This window comes from Crocodylus siamensis, chromosome 15 (genome assembly GCF_052110815.1).
Source record: "Crocodylus siamensis isolate JL-2025a chromosome 15, ASM5211081v1, whole genome shotgun sequence".
NCBI lineage: Eukaryota > Metazoa > Chordata > Crocodylia > Crocodylidae > Crocodylus > Crocodylus siamensis.
Genome location: NC_143409.1, coordinates 2,843,800 through 2,856,635, shown reverse-complemented (window position 1 = coordinate 2,856,635; position 12,836 = coordinate 2,843,800). Strand labels below are relative to the sequence as shown.

Below are 12,836 nucleotides of genomic sequence, written 5' to 3'. Positions count from 1 at the left end.
TTGCATTAAGGATTTAATGGCACTTAATTGCTTTAGAAATTAACTTGCCGATCTGCCCTTCTACCTTTCTGGTAACGGTCTGTGCAGTGTTTACACTTTGCACTGGGCCACTCGTGGATGGGAATATCCCAGCTCCCGTTTGCTGGATGGGATTTAACGGAGGGTAAACGCAGCCTAGAGGACGGCATTTTCCTGCACTGCTGGTCCTAAATAACCAGCGATGGTAGCGAGACTTTTTCATCAGACATTACAGCTGTGTCAGATCCCTCTAGGGCACTTACCCTCTATAAAGGATGCAAATAATTCAGCTGTGAAGCACTGCCGGCTGCTAAAATCTCCAGCTCTCTGGTAGACTCCTACCTCGGATCATTTCAGCTACTGACGGGCCGTAGAGCTCCAGATTGGACCCCACCTAGAAATGGTCTTTTAACGAGGCTTAGCCAGGTCTTTCTCATTGCAGGCACTCCTGGTAATCATTTCGAGTCTCAGGCAGGCCTTTCCGGCTGCTTCTGTTGAGCAGCTTGCTTTTTAGTCCTTGCTTTCTTCAGATTCTTGATGGCGATGAAGCACATCAGTTTAACCTATTGCTTGCGCTTTGTTGCCATGTTGAGAGAGATTATCTTACTTATTAAATGGTGCGAGATGAGAAAAAGACGTGGATACAAGGATGTGAGTACTGAGAGCAACTTTCTAAACATTCCTGTAGGGATGGGAAGCCTCCCTCCTTCCCTCTCTTTCCCCTTTTTGTCTTTCTTTTTTTCCTCCCTTTTTTTCTTTTTTCCCCTCTTTCTTTCTTTTTTCTTCCCCCTGATTGTCTTTCTCTTTTTCTGTCTCCCTTCCTTGTGACAAAGTACAGTTTTAGACCTGCCATAGGGCGTGCTTGAATGTCTAGCCTCTCCTGCCACTTGTTTAAGCTTCTGGCAGACAGACCACTTAATGAACCAGTCTCCAAACAGTTGACCAAGCAGAAAAACTAGACAGTAAAACTCAAAGGATGTAAGATAAATAACGTTTTGTCTGAGGGAGTATTTGGTAACATCTGTCCTTGGTTATTAAGCCCTTCAAGGCGGCAACTGTGTTCTGTACAGACCCCGGCTAGGAGGGGCCATGTTAATAATTAGCCTCTGAAAGACGAAACATTAGCCGGCAACTCCCTTCCGAATGGCGTGCGTGCGTGGGACCTGCGGCGTCTCCGTGAATGTCAGTGACGTGGTGTCCGTGTCGGGTGGGCAGGACTGGATACCCATGAGATTGTACATGTTTTCTAGTGCTGTCATATTATGGATCCTTCAGCATAGCATTAAGCAACAACCGGGATGCTGTTTTGACTGCGTCGTTGCCCCATATCGCTTTTTGCACCGTGCCAAAATGTCTTTCCTGAAACCAGCAGACAAGGGTCTTAGGGTAAATCGGGTAGCTTTCATTAGACCAACTCAAATAGTTGGAAAAATTCCTCTTTGCGAGCTTTCGGGTACAAGCACCCTTCGTCAGGTTGAGGAAGCATCTGCAGTTGGTCTGATTTTTCCTGGAATCGAGAGTTCAAAGCAAGACTCCTAAGACTTGGCACAGTGAGTTGAAAGCACACGCATCAAGAGTCGTTGCGTCTATGCTACGCCTCTTCTCGTAAAATAGAGGGTGAAGCCCTGCTGACCTTTCTTTAAACCTTGCTGAAAAGTCCTGGTTCTGTTTTCTATCCACCGGGCATTGAGTAACGTGCCGCCTCCTGCGTAACCGGTTTGTTGAAGAGAAGCCATCCAAAGTGTGTCCAAAACACCACTATCACCCAGCTTGCAGCCTATCATTTTCTCCTGCCTCCTGCCTTTTCACCAACTTTCCTGAAGGGCTGAAGTAGTGACCTTAAGAGGATACAAGTCCTTTAGGCCTTACTCTACGTGTGCACTCGTGGGGGAGGCAGGGGGTGGTTGTGCTCTAAGACCTGATTTATAAAGACTTTCTGTTGTGTTTAATTGAGGGATAAAGCTGCCCTTGTGGTGCAATTGCAATAAAAAGAGGATTTGTGCGTTACCTTTGTCTGTCTCTTACCCAGTGCTCAGTACATCCCAGTAATCTGTGGCTTGCCGGCTATTTAAAAAAAAAATGTGAAGAAACAGTATGTTTTTCAAACACATTTGCCAAGGCCCTTAATGTCAGAGTCTAAACATGTACCCTGCTGGGACAGCTCGTTATTTAGAGTACCGAGTGCCAGACAGAGTTTGATTGGAAGGATTAGGAGAAGGAAATGCGGCATGTCTTTCCCAAAATAGATGGATCGAGGCAGGAGATCCCTTTGTTAAATGCCTGTTATTCTAGTTCTTACTCTTGGTATCTATTTATCTGGCCCATGAACACTAGCCCTTGGCATGCGCACTTGCGTGTGCCAGTGTAGGCATTAGAAAACAAGGTTTTTTGTAAAGGCACTACCTTGACCGACATGCACATGCTTTTCAGCTTGAACTGCCTGTTCAGTCAAATATATGTTGGTATGTGCTGGTGGTGCAGCTGCATGTGGTTTTTTGTTTGTTTTTTTTAAAGTATTATTATTATTATTTTTAGTTTAAATTTTTTTAAAATGACCAAAATGACACTTGCTCAGTCCACCGTGGAGTTGGAGGTGCAGGGAGGGACGGCAGTAAATGACGGGTCCTGCTGCGTTCCAGTTAATTTGATTTTTGTAACCTTACTGTTTGCATTGAAAATTGTACATCGGGGAAATCATAAGTTCATGCTTCATTCACATTCACCAATGATAAGGTTCAGTCGTTGCCAGTATTTTTACATTATGTACTCTGAGAGGAGAGGGAATAGTCGCAGTTGTTTATCTCATAATTATGAAAACGCTATGGAAAAAATGCATCCCAGTGCATGTGGCAGAGGTGTAAAATTCTCCGTGGAAATTATGGTTGGGATTTTTTTTTATTAACTTATTTTAACTTCCCTTTTCTCTCTGCTCTGCAGTCCATTCTCTTTTGAAGAGGCTTAATTGGAGAAGCAGCAAAATTTTACTGAAACATGTAATAATTCTGTTGTTGAATAACTGCCAGCAGTAGCTTTTTCATGCAGTACCATCTGTACAGAACTCCCGAATTTGCTAACCATTAAAAATAAGGCCTAGTCAGCCAGTTATTTTAGGTATTTTAAATTGACTTAAGGAAAAAAAAATTCAATAGGCAGGTTCATTTCTTTAACCTGTGCTTTTTTGCAGTGTCAAAATATGGGAAGGAAACTTTTTATTTCTTTTCTTTTCTTTTTTCACATTATATGGGATCTAGATGTAAGTAATTGGAGACCCCAAAAGACAGATTTCAATGGAAATTTTACAAAGGCATGTACAAGTGGGAATGCAGCATTGTACATCATATACTCTGTACCCATCCACAGGTCTCTTGGCATTCAGGTGGATATGTGCTTGAGCATCTTTCTGGGAAAATGAGAAGCCTGAGGCCATGAATAAAGAACACGGAGATTCCCTTTCCACCACAAATATCGGTTTATTATCCTGAAACCAAATTTGTAACACTGCTTTTGTGGCATCAGTATAGCCAGGGTTTACAACTCAAAAAAGCAAGGTAAATTAAAAATCCAGAAAGAGAGAAGCTAAAATTGAGGGGAATTACCCTCAAAAGATGAAGAGATGTCGGTGCACGTTCATGAAGTCACGTCTGCTTCACAGGAATGCTCGCGTTTCGTTTTTATACTGTAATCCAGTCTCACGCCCACTCCTTTTTTTAAAATGATGACACTACTTAAATTACAAGCATACTTCCTATTTTTATTTGAAGTCTGCATACAAGTACGCAGTTGCCAAATACTTACCAGATGTCCTGAAGCTCTTCCTTGGATGTGCTACATATTGAACTCCTCCAGGCATTAAAGATGCCTGTTTCTTGTCTACACTGCAACTCCATTCTGCCCCGAGAGAGAGTTGCAGATCTGCTTTCTCAGTATACGTGCAACTTGAATATATCAGCTGTGCTTGTGGGAAGGAGAGATCTTTTTAGTATCAGGATTGAGTGAAAACTCTTCAAAGTACCGTGATAGGCTACAAAAGCAGGCTCTCTGAGGACCACAGGCTCCTTTTATACCAAGGTGAGTCTGGCTATAGTGCAATTCAGGGGGGTGGAAAATAAGTACAAAAGTAAAAGCTTTCCCTGGCTGTCCAAGCAAAGGTTTCAAAGCACATGCTGTGAGTGAAATATAAATTCTTCTGTTCAGGAAGAAGGGATCTTGCATGTCTTGGTTGCTTTGAACTTACAACTGTAATTTCCCAACTCATTAGGAAAGCAAAAAAGGAGAGAGAAAGCTTAATGAAGTGTTGCCGCTCTGGGATTCATGTGAAGGGGAGGGGGAACTTTGCCCTCGGTTTTGATGGCAAAACTAGGTAACGCTGGTGTTGAGCTGCCGATGGGCTGTGCTGAAGTAATATTCAAGGAGGGTACCAAGTGACGGGAAGAGAATATGAATTTTCAGCAAATTGAATATTTGCCATCCTACAAAGTGGTGGCGGTCTGGCAGCTGGAAGACATCATAGAAGGATATAAGTGAAGACTTGGATGTTGTTGAAGGTATGAGGCTGCTCTTCACCGCTGCCAAGAAGCTGGCTTTACCCAGCCATTCTTGCTCTGTACAGACCAGACCCAAAACCCAGGCGGTGAAGCACCTCTGGATCATGATCTTCATAGCTGTCAGGCTTTCATAGTTCTGGCTGTGGGATCCCAGTGTTCAAGCATCTCCGGTGCTACTGGTGCTGGTAAGGGATCAAGAGCATCCGGGGTTTTCCGGCCCCCTTACCAAATCTGCAGCAGAAGCCAGCTGTAATTTTAACTGACGTGGTTGATGACCTAGGGCAGTGATTCTCAACCTCGTTAGGCTCAAGGCACCCCTCGGAAAATGCCAGCTCTTAGCTGTCAGTCATTTTGATTACAGAAAAATAATAGAACAATTCTCCTGTTGCAAAGAACTCGGAAAGCCCGCACCAGGGCAGGATGCTCTTTGTCACTAGGGATTCCTGTTTGAAATCTCTGGGTTTATTTGGTGAATCGTGTTAGGTGTGCAAACAATGCTAGTATTGTGTCGCTCCCTTTAGAAGGATCTTGTAGCACCCTGGTTGAGAATCGCTGACCAAAGGGGAGAGGAACCAAGCTGAAGTGTCCTTTGCAAGTGTAGCATTTGGACCTTTCTGTCTCTCATCAGGTTGAGCTTTTTCATAGTTTATACTAAAATGAATGAGGCTTTTTGGTGTTCTTAAAGCAGCATCGCAGGCTCGATCCCTGTGTCATCCTTGTAATGTAGATGCAATCCTCTGCTTGAATTGCAACAACCTTAACGAGTGAGCCAAGAAATTTTAGCATGCACCAGAAAATGGCTGCAAGTTTTATTTTTTTCTTTTCTGCTTTCTTGCTCATGGGCGAACGCAGCTTTGTGCCTGCCTCTTGATTCAGTATTTTAAACGAGAACTCGGGCTAAAAATCAGACGGTGCAGGCTTAAACTGCACGGGTGGCACTTTGAAGCAAAGCTGTTGATTTCAGAGTAGGTTTCAGGGCTTCCCCTATGTTACCATCCTGACTTGCCGTAAGCCACTTAACACCAAAAAAACTAACCCCTCCTTTCCCCCATCATCCAAAAAAGTCTTGGGCACAGTTAGAGTCTTCAACTTTTGGATGATCTGTCTGTCGATCAACATTAGACCTGTGGCTTTAGTAGTCTTAGTTCTGCTGATACGGTGACTCCTCCTTTTCTCTAGACTTTGTGTGGAGAGGTCGGGGAGTAGATGTCCTCCTTCAGGCCAGACTTTTGATGCTTCTGAAACACTGGTGTAGCTTTACCCCGCAGAGCAGGTTAAGTCTGCAGCATCAGGAATATTAAAAAAATAGGTTTACAAGCTACATGTGCTTTGTCCTTCATGGTTAATAAATCAGCCATAGTAATTACTCATTTTTTCTCCCTTCTCCAGCTGTGTGATCAAAAATTAAATTACCCCCCATACATTTTAAACAAAGTTCTTGCATCGGATGGATCTGACGCTTGTTGCTTATGAGCTGGTTGCAGGACTTGATTTGGGGAAGCCACATTATGTGATATTTTTGGCTCCTAGCAGAGTGTAGCTGAGTATAGAGTTTCCATTCCAACAAATAGATTGCAGAGATGAACTTGAATGCACTGGTCTAGACTGCCTCTTTTACATACGCATTGTTATACCAGTGCCCAGACTACACGACTCCATTGTACTCCAGTGTAATAGCGAACCGTTGTAGCTATTGCACAGCCACAAGAACACGTGTATGGTCTTGTGTGAAATTTATAATGATGGAATAATTGTCAGGGCTTTTATAACACAACATTTTAAATTGTCTTTGGGCAGATACTGCTTTTGGGAACTGAAAATAGGGTTAGAATGGGCTCTCTACTGAAGTTCTTGACCCCAGCAGCTGCTCGTACTTGTGTCCTAATAATGCATAACAGAATCGGTGGAAGAGCAGGGTGGGAGATGGGGATTTGTGATAATTTACAATGTCTCTGGCCTCCATCTGTGCTATAAAATGTCTCCATTTTAGTAGGACGTTCCCAAATAGGTCCTTGACACAGTAGTACGTAATGGTTGTCAGCTTGCCTGATTAAATGTGAGACCTCTGCAGAAGGTAGAGCAGTGGCACAGTGCTAGAAGCCCGAGACACGGTGAAGACTCAACCTTTGCAAATTCAAAAGGGGACACAGTTCACGGGGCAAGAGCTGCAAACCATTTTTACTCCACTGAAAGTGAGTGAATATATGCAGTCGTTCATGACTGTGATTTTAATGTGTTTCAGATGATTTGCGGTAGGTAATCTGCACCTTGGAATAAAACTTGTTTGCAAGGGCTTGGCTGGGAGGTAGCTAGATAGCTCAAGTGTCTAATGGTTAGTGCAATGTCAAAGCTAATTACTAGGAGACTTCTGAAACTTCAGTGCCCTTGGGTGTTATCCCTTAGTAGTTGGTGACCAACTCAACTACCACCAAGTTGATGTTTCCTCACCTCTGTAACGGGGGTGTAGGTTGTGGCTGTGTTTGGTCTAAGGACAGAGGCAGGTAAGGTTCTTTGGGTAAATCCGATATCTTTTATTAGGCCAACTCAAATAGTTAGAAAAAATCTTTGCGAGCTTTCGCATACCAGGCTGAGGAAGTGTCTGTAGTTTAAGAAAGCCACTTATGAAGCTAAGTAGTCAACCAGGAAAATGCTGCAAAGAAAGGGTTCCTCCTGGCTTTTACAGGGAGTTTAGAGGGTGAAATAACTTCAGCTCTAAAAATCGAAGACTTACGTTGGATTTGCAAAGCTAGGAGCCAAGCAGCAATGTCAAGAAGGCTTTTGGTTCGTGGTCCATAAGTGCCATGAAGGAAAGAAGCAGGGGGTGAAGACATGGGGGGCGCACCCTCTTGCCACCAAATTAGTGATTTTATTTCTTGACTCAACATGGCACCAAGTGGCATCTTTTGGGAGGGGGGCAGCCGAGATGCATTTAACTCCTTAGGTGAGGGACATCTTTCCCCATAGCTGCCAGGACCCTAGAGCTCCCTCGCTTCACCCTATCCTCCATCCCCTCTCCGGAGCTGGAGTCCTGCAGCTGTCTCGGGACCGGAGATCCCCTGACCTTCACCCCCTGGGTCCTGGACACCACGCAGAGCCTCAGGCATGCCTCTGGGCATCCCCTCCTTCCTCCTTGCTTTGCCCAGGGTGGCACAGGAGCTCTCTACACTGCTGAGATTTGCTACCTGAAACTCAGGTGTGCTTCAGCATACCCTGGATATGCCCTAGATCATCCAGGTGGTGTGTGGAGAAGCTTTTGCATTTAGGCCTTGCACAATCCCCAGGCTGCTCCTGTTTACGTGGAGGGAGATGAGAAGTGCTGGATCCCTTGGGCCACCCATTCCCCGCTCTGGGTACGGTCCTACAGGAAGCTTGCGCAGAGCCGCGCTCCATGCTGCGCCCAGATTTTTCCACTCCATTGCACTCTTCCTGCTTACGCTTCACAGTTAAAAAGTATATTAAGAGCAGTGAATTAGAAAAGCTTCTTCCTTCCCTCCCCAAGCCAGTAAAGTAGTTGGTTGCACACAGACCATATGTAAATGCAGCGTATTAAATTTTCCTAATTGACACTGGGTGGAGGCCGATTCTACCACTGTAAAATCTGCTCCTTCCCAGGCTGCACATGAGTCCAGTCGCTGAGCCTGTTTTGAGTGCTGGCTTCTCTGTGGCCAAGGGGTGATGCTTCCGTGCAAGGCAGGACGTGGTTTCAGAGGAGCAGTGCTTAGAAACCAAGGTTTCTGCTCAAGGTGTTGGAAAAGCTGGGTCTTGGCTTGGAGTCTGCGGGAGCGTCTAACCAGTGGCCCATCGCTGTCGGGGGTAAAGCAGTCGCTCCGTGACATGTTTGCCCACATCAGGACATTTTAAAAGCAGGCACGTGGATCTGTTTGTAGTCGTACCTGTCTAAGAAAGGACTCTGACTCTTGAAATAGTGCCGAGCGTGTTGTGGAAGGTGCTTTCCTGAGAGGCTAGTTACCAAGCTCGCACTGCTGTCTGGAGACAGCCATTTCCAAGCCTAAATATAAGGGAGACTGATGAAACCGTTTAATCTTTTGCTTCATTAATCTGCATAGTAACAATATAATACTTGGTAGCTCAAAAGAAGCATTGTAATGCATTTGTAAGCAGCTGCTAGATTTTGGAGTTATTGTTTGTGCCATTAGCAAGGGTTTTAATAGCCTAATCCATCTGGAGAGCAAGTAGATTTATTAGACTGTACACTAAATGGGGTCATAATTACGGCAGCAATTTCCGCTAACTCTGTTTTTCCCAATATGACACACAATCAGTACAGAATCTGAAGAAAATGAAATGACTTGTAACAAAAAATTATATTAAATTCCAATTTAGAAGAATGACAAAGGCACCTTATATTTGCGCTGTTGGTAACAGAAGGCCTCATTTTTCAAGATAAGTACGTCTTTGCACCCTTAATTTGCAAATCCTGTTAGCACAGCTACATGTACAAGCTCAATTCTGATCGGTTTTTGTGTAGCTCGGGTGAGCATCTGCCTGTCTTTAAAACATACGCTCGTGTTTCTCACCTAAAACATTTCAAGGACAATATTGAACTTTGAAATGTGGATTTTAAAGATGGTGCAAGGTAGAGAACATGGGAATGTGCAGAGCACGTGAAGACGATGAGAAGCAAGAGAGAGGGATGTTTTGGGACCCGTACTTAAAAATCAGCGTTGTTCCCTCTATTGGCACTTCCTCGCGTAACGAGGATGCACCTTGTCAGGGCCAGGCATGTTTCACGGGACACTTTTGATGCACAGAGTTGGTTTCCATTGCAAGAGAGACTCGGGAACATTGTCATTTATCACATGTAATAGAAGAGTTTATTTAGGGAAAAGATTTGTGCTGGAGCAATGACTTTCAACCTTTTTTCTCTTGCAGACCCCTAAAAAAATTTTGAATGGAAGTGCGGATCCCTTTGAATTGTAATTGTGGGCAGATCCTCAGGGCTTCGCAGACCACAGGTGGAAAACCACTGTGCTAGAGTCTCTAACATGCTGATGGGAGTTTAAGGTATCAAGGTTGTAGCCATATTGGTCTAGAGGAAAAACTTTTCCAAACAGGAGATTTTACCACCTTTGGATCTCCTATGAAATATGAACTTTCATTTCTACCCAGGAGAACTTTTCTCTGATGCCTGATGAAGGGTGTTTGCACCCAAAAGCTTGCAATGAAAGAATTTTTTTTCCCAAAAGCCTAGTTAGCTTAATAAAAGAGATCACCTCTATCATGAGTCTGGGATGGAAGTTGAAGACCTTATGTAGAGTTACTTTGTGGTGCAAGGAATTCAGATTGGTTTTTAGTTGCATTTATGAAGACGTGAAAACTAAGGCGGTTTTTTGTAAGACCTAGAACATCTACTCCATTCTTCCTTAATTATCTGCCTAATAAATTGGTGGAAAAAGGTGGGGGATTGACTCGTTCCCCTGTATCAAGGCAGGATTGATTTCATGATGTATAAAATGGTTCTGATCATCTTGATGGAGACATGTACACATGCTATACATCAATCTTCTTGTTTTCCTAGTGAAATTGTCTGCATATTTCAGAAATGTTGTGGATTGGGAAGGTAGTTGGCATGGATTTCCTTAATTGTCTGGATTTATGTTCACAAAGCCATATTTTTCTCTTGAAACCCAAGATAGCTTGCTCTTGAGAGAGAGAGGATCTCTGGGGAATAGAGTGAAGATGCTTTTTTCCCAGGTGGCAAAAAGCTTGGGGTGCATCACCATGTCTGTATGTAGGCAGGAGCAAAACCTATTCGCGAGTGGTACTAACTGTGCCGTGTGGAGGGGACTTAGCAAATCGATGCAGATACTGAGTGGCTGGCATTGAGACTAGATGCAAAATCCACTAGGTTTTAATTAAAGTAATGATTACAAATAAACGGATATAAAATGTATACAGTAGGTTGCTGTACCAGGGTTGTTTTAATGTAATGGTAAATATTTCTGTTCTAAAGATAAGCAGGAACTAGAATTTGATAACAGAGGAAATTATATTAGGCTCTCGTCACATTAGAGAAATGTAAGGTATATTACTGGACACTTTGTCATTTTACTTTACAATCTAGATCTTTCCTTTCAAATGATACACAGATGGAATATTGCTAACAGCCGTAATTAAATAGTAAATCTATCTTAAGGAGTCAGCCAACGTAGAGAGTAGTAATCTAGATTCAATTATGTTAGGACTATTCATTTGTATTTTTACAGTATGGTAATTTCTCAGCACAAAGGAAAACCCAGTTGTACTTTCCAAATGTCTATGCTGGTTGTATTTAGTCGAAATGTATTGAAAATGCTAACAGTGTGTAGATGAGCTATTGTACTCCAGCCAATTTTTGAGATTAACATTCAAATAAATCCCACTTACTACTGTGGCATTTCGGTGCCTCTTCCAATGTGTATAACTGCTGCAAAATGCTCGAGCCCATCTTTTCATGTGTTTTCTAGCCCCGGCGCTTTCAAAGCTGAAGTTCTGGATTGCATCGTTTGCTGTTGTGAGGACAAATGTGCTGCGAGGTAGGATGGAGCAAATGTACCCAAGGAAACGGATCAGGTTTAAAAAAAAAAAAATCTTTAATTTGCTTTCGAAGGGCTGATTGAATTCATATGACAGTCGCTGAACTTCTGTCAGCAAGATTTAATAAATGCTGAAATTTCTATTTTAAGGCTTATGTGAGTTGCGGGAAGAAAGGTGGCATTTATTAAATCCTTTTCCTAATGAGGAGAGTGATCACAATTGATAGAGAAACTGAACTGTTTAAATACTGAATGCGACTGTCTGGAATATATAATATCTCGCTGTGTGTCATACGTAAAAATGAAAAGGCACTGGAACACATTATTTACTTTTGAATCTTTTTGTGCTTAAATAATTTACCTGTGATTTATTTGTTTTTCTCCATTATTTTGATCAGTAGATATTTAAGTTCTTGTCTGCTACAGCTTTATTTGGCTACCGAATTGTGGTTGAAGTGTGTGTTATCTTTTTCCATCACATATAACATATCTCAGACAGGCAGTTGCTATTCAGATTTTTTCTTTACCAAATAGCTTAACCTGACATTGAAGCTTCAAAGTAAATAGGTAGCTTATCACTATTCAACAGAAATCCCCCATCTTCAGTGAAAATACTTTCTTCCTACATGGCAAACACAGGGCTGTTGCACTAACCTAGTCTGAGATGTTTAAAATCTCTATGGGCATCTATTATTTTTCACTGTTTAAACATTTATTTTTAAACTGTGTCACCAACTGATTTAAGCCTGTTTGAGAGAGGTAGTTTGTGCAAGTTCTCTCTCTCTTTTTTTTTTTTTTTTTTTAAATAGAACTTTTTTTTAACTGTTTGAAGAAAGAAACATTTGCTGTATTTGAATATAGTTATACAGTTCTTAGCTGCTTACCCAAGAATTTAGCACGCTGCTAAACAAGGGTAAGTGACATTTAAGGTAAAATTGGTGGTAGGGGGCACAGCCTTGGCTATATATACTACAATTAGTACCATTGCAGCTGAGGGGTGTTAGAGCCAGTTGTATATTCCCTTAAACCTTATACAAACAGCCTATAAGATCTTTAAGAATTGGCTAGATTACATTAAATTACCTCTAGATCATCCAGCTGGCACTGGAATATCTACAGAAGTAATATGTCCCACATCAGGGAGAAAGTTAATGGTCTATTTGCAAAGCGTCTTGAGAACATCAGGTGACATGTACCATAGCTGTGCAAAGTATTATTATGGCAGGTGTTTGCCAAGTGCAGTCGCCGTTTTTAATCTCAGAAGAAACGTTTTTATATTTTGGTTGCAAATCTCTTGAGAAACCGGGTGAGCAGTAGGAGTGTGTGCCGCCTGATTTAATCCCTCGAGCTAAAATTTTAATTCCTCGTGCAGCTCTGTGCCATGGGAACAGAGCGCTGTTGTAAGGGCTGGGAGTCCTGGAAGGCATTAGCCTGCGTGGTTGCAGCTTGCTTGTTCGAGGACTTTTTGTACACGTGCAAATGGATTTCGATCCAGCCTTCGCATCACTGATGTCTCCTCTGTTAGAAAGCCAACCTGCACAACACCTGACACCTGCAACCCATTGGTGGGGGACAATATGGGTTTCATTTGTGGGACGCTTGTGTTGGAAGAAAGGGCAGGAACGTTATAATCCTGCTGGTAATGGTAAGAGAAACTTCTGGTTTCTGAAACATGGTGGTGGGTAATAGGGGTTAAATAAGGGGGTTTCTGCAAAGTGGAGGTCCCAGGGGGCTTGAT

The 12,836-nt window shown here is 42.8% G+C and overlaps 1 protein-coding gene across 3 annotated transcripts in view; it reads left to right on the top strand.

The window, feature by feature from the left end:
* GLCE (glucuronic acid epimerase) overlaps positions 1 to 12,836 on the top strand; it is a 105,998-nt gene that overhangs the window by 56,444 nt on the left and 36,718 nt on the right. The window contains exon 3 of one of the 3 annotated variants that reach the window (XM_090028951.1): positions 11,030 to 11,098. The exons of 1 other annotated variant lie outside the window; for it this stretch is intronic. The gene's annotated coding sequence lies outside the window, so the exon portion shown is untranslated. Of the gene's footprint in view, positions 1 to 3,851; positions 4,087 to 11,029; positions 11,099 to 12,836 lie in introns of those variants that run through there. One more of the 3 variants, XM_090028952.1, reaches the window with a different exon arrangement.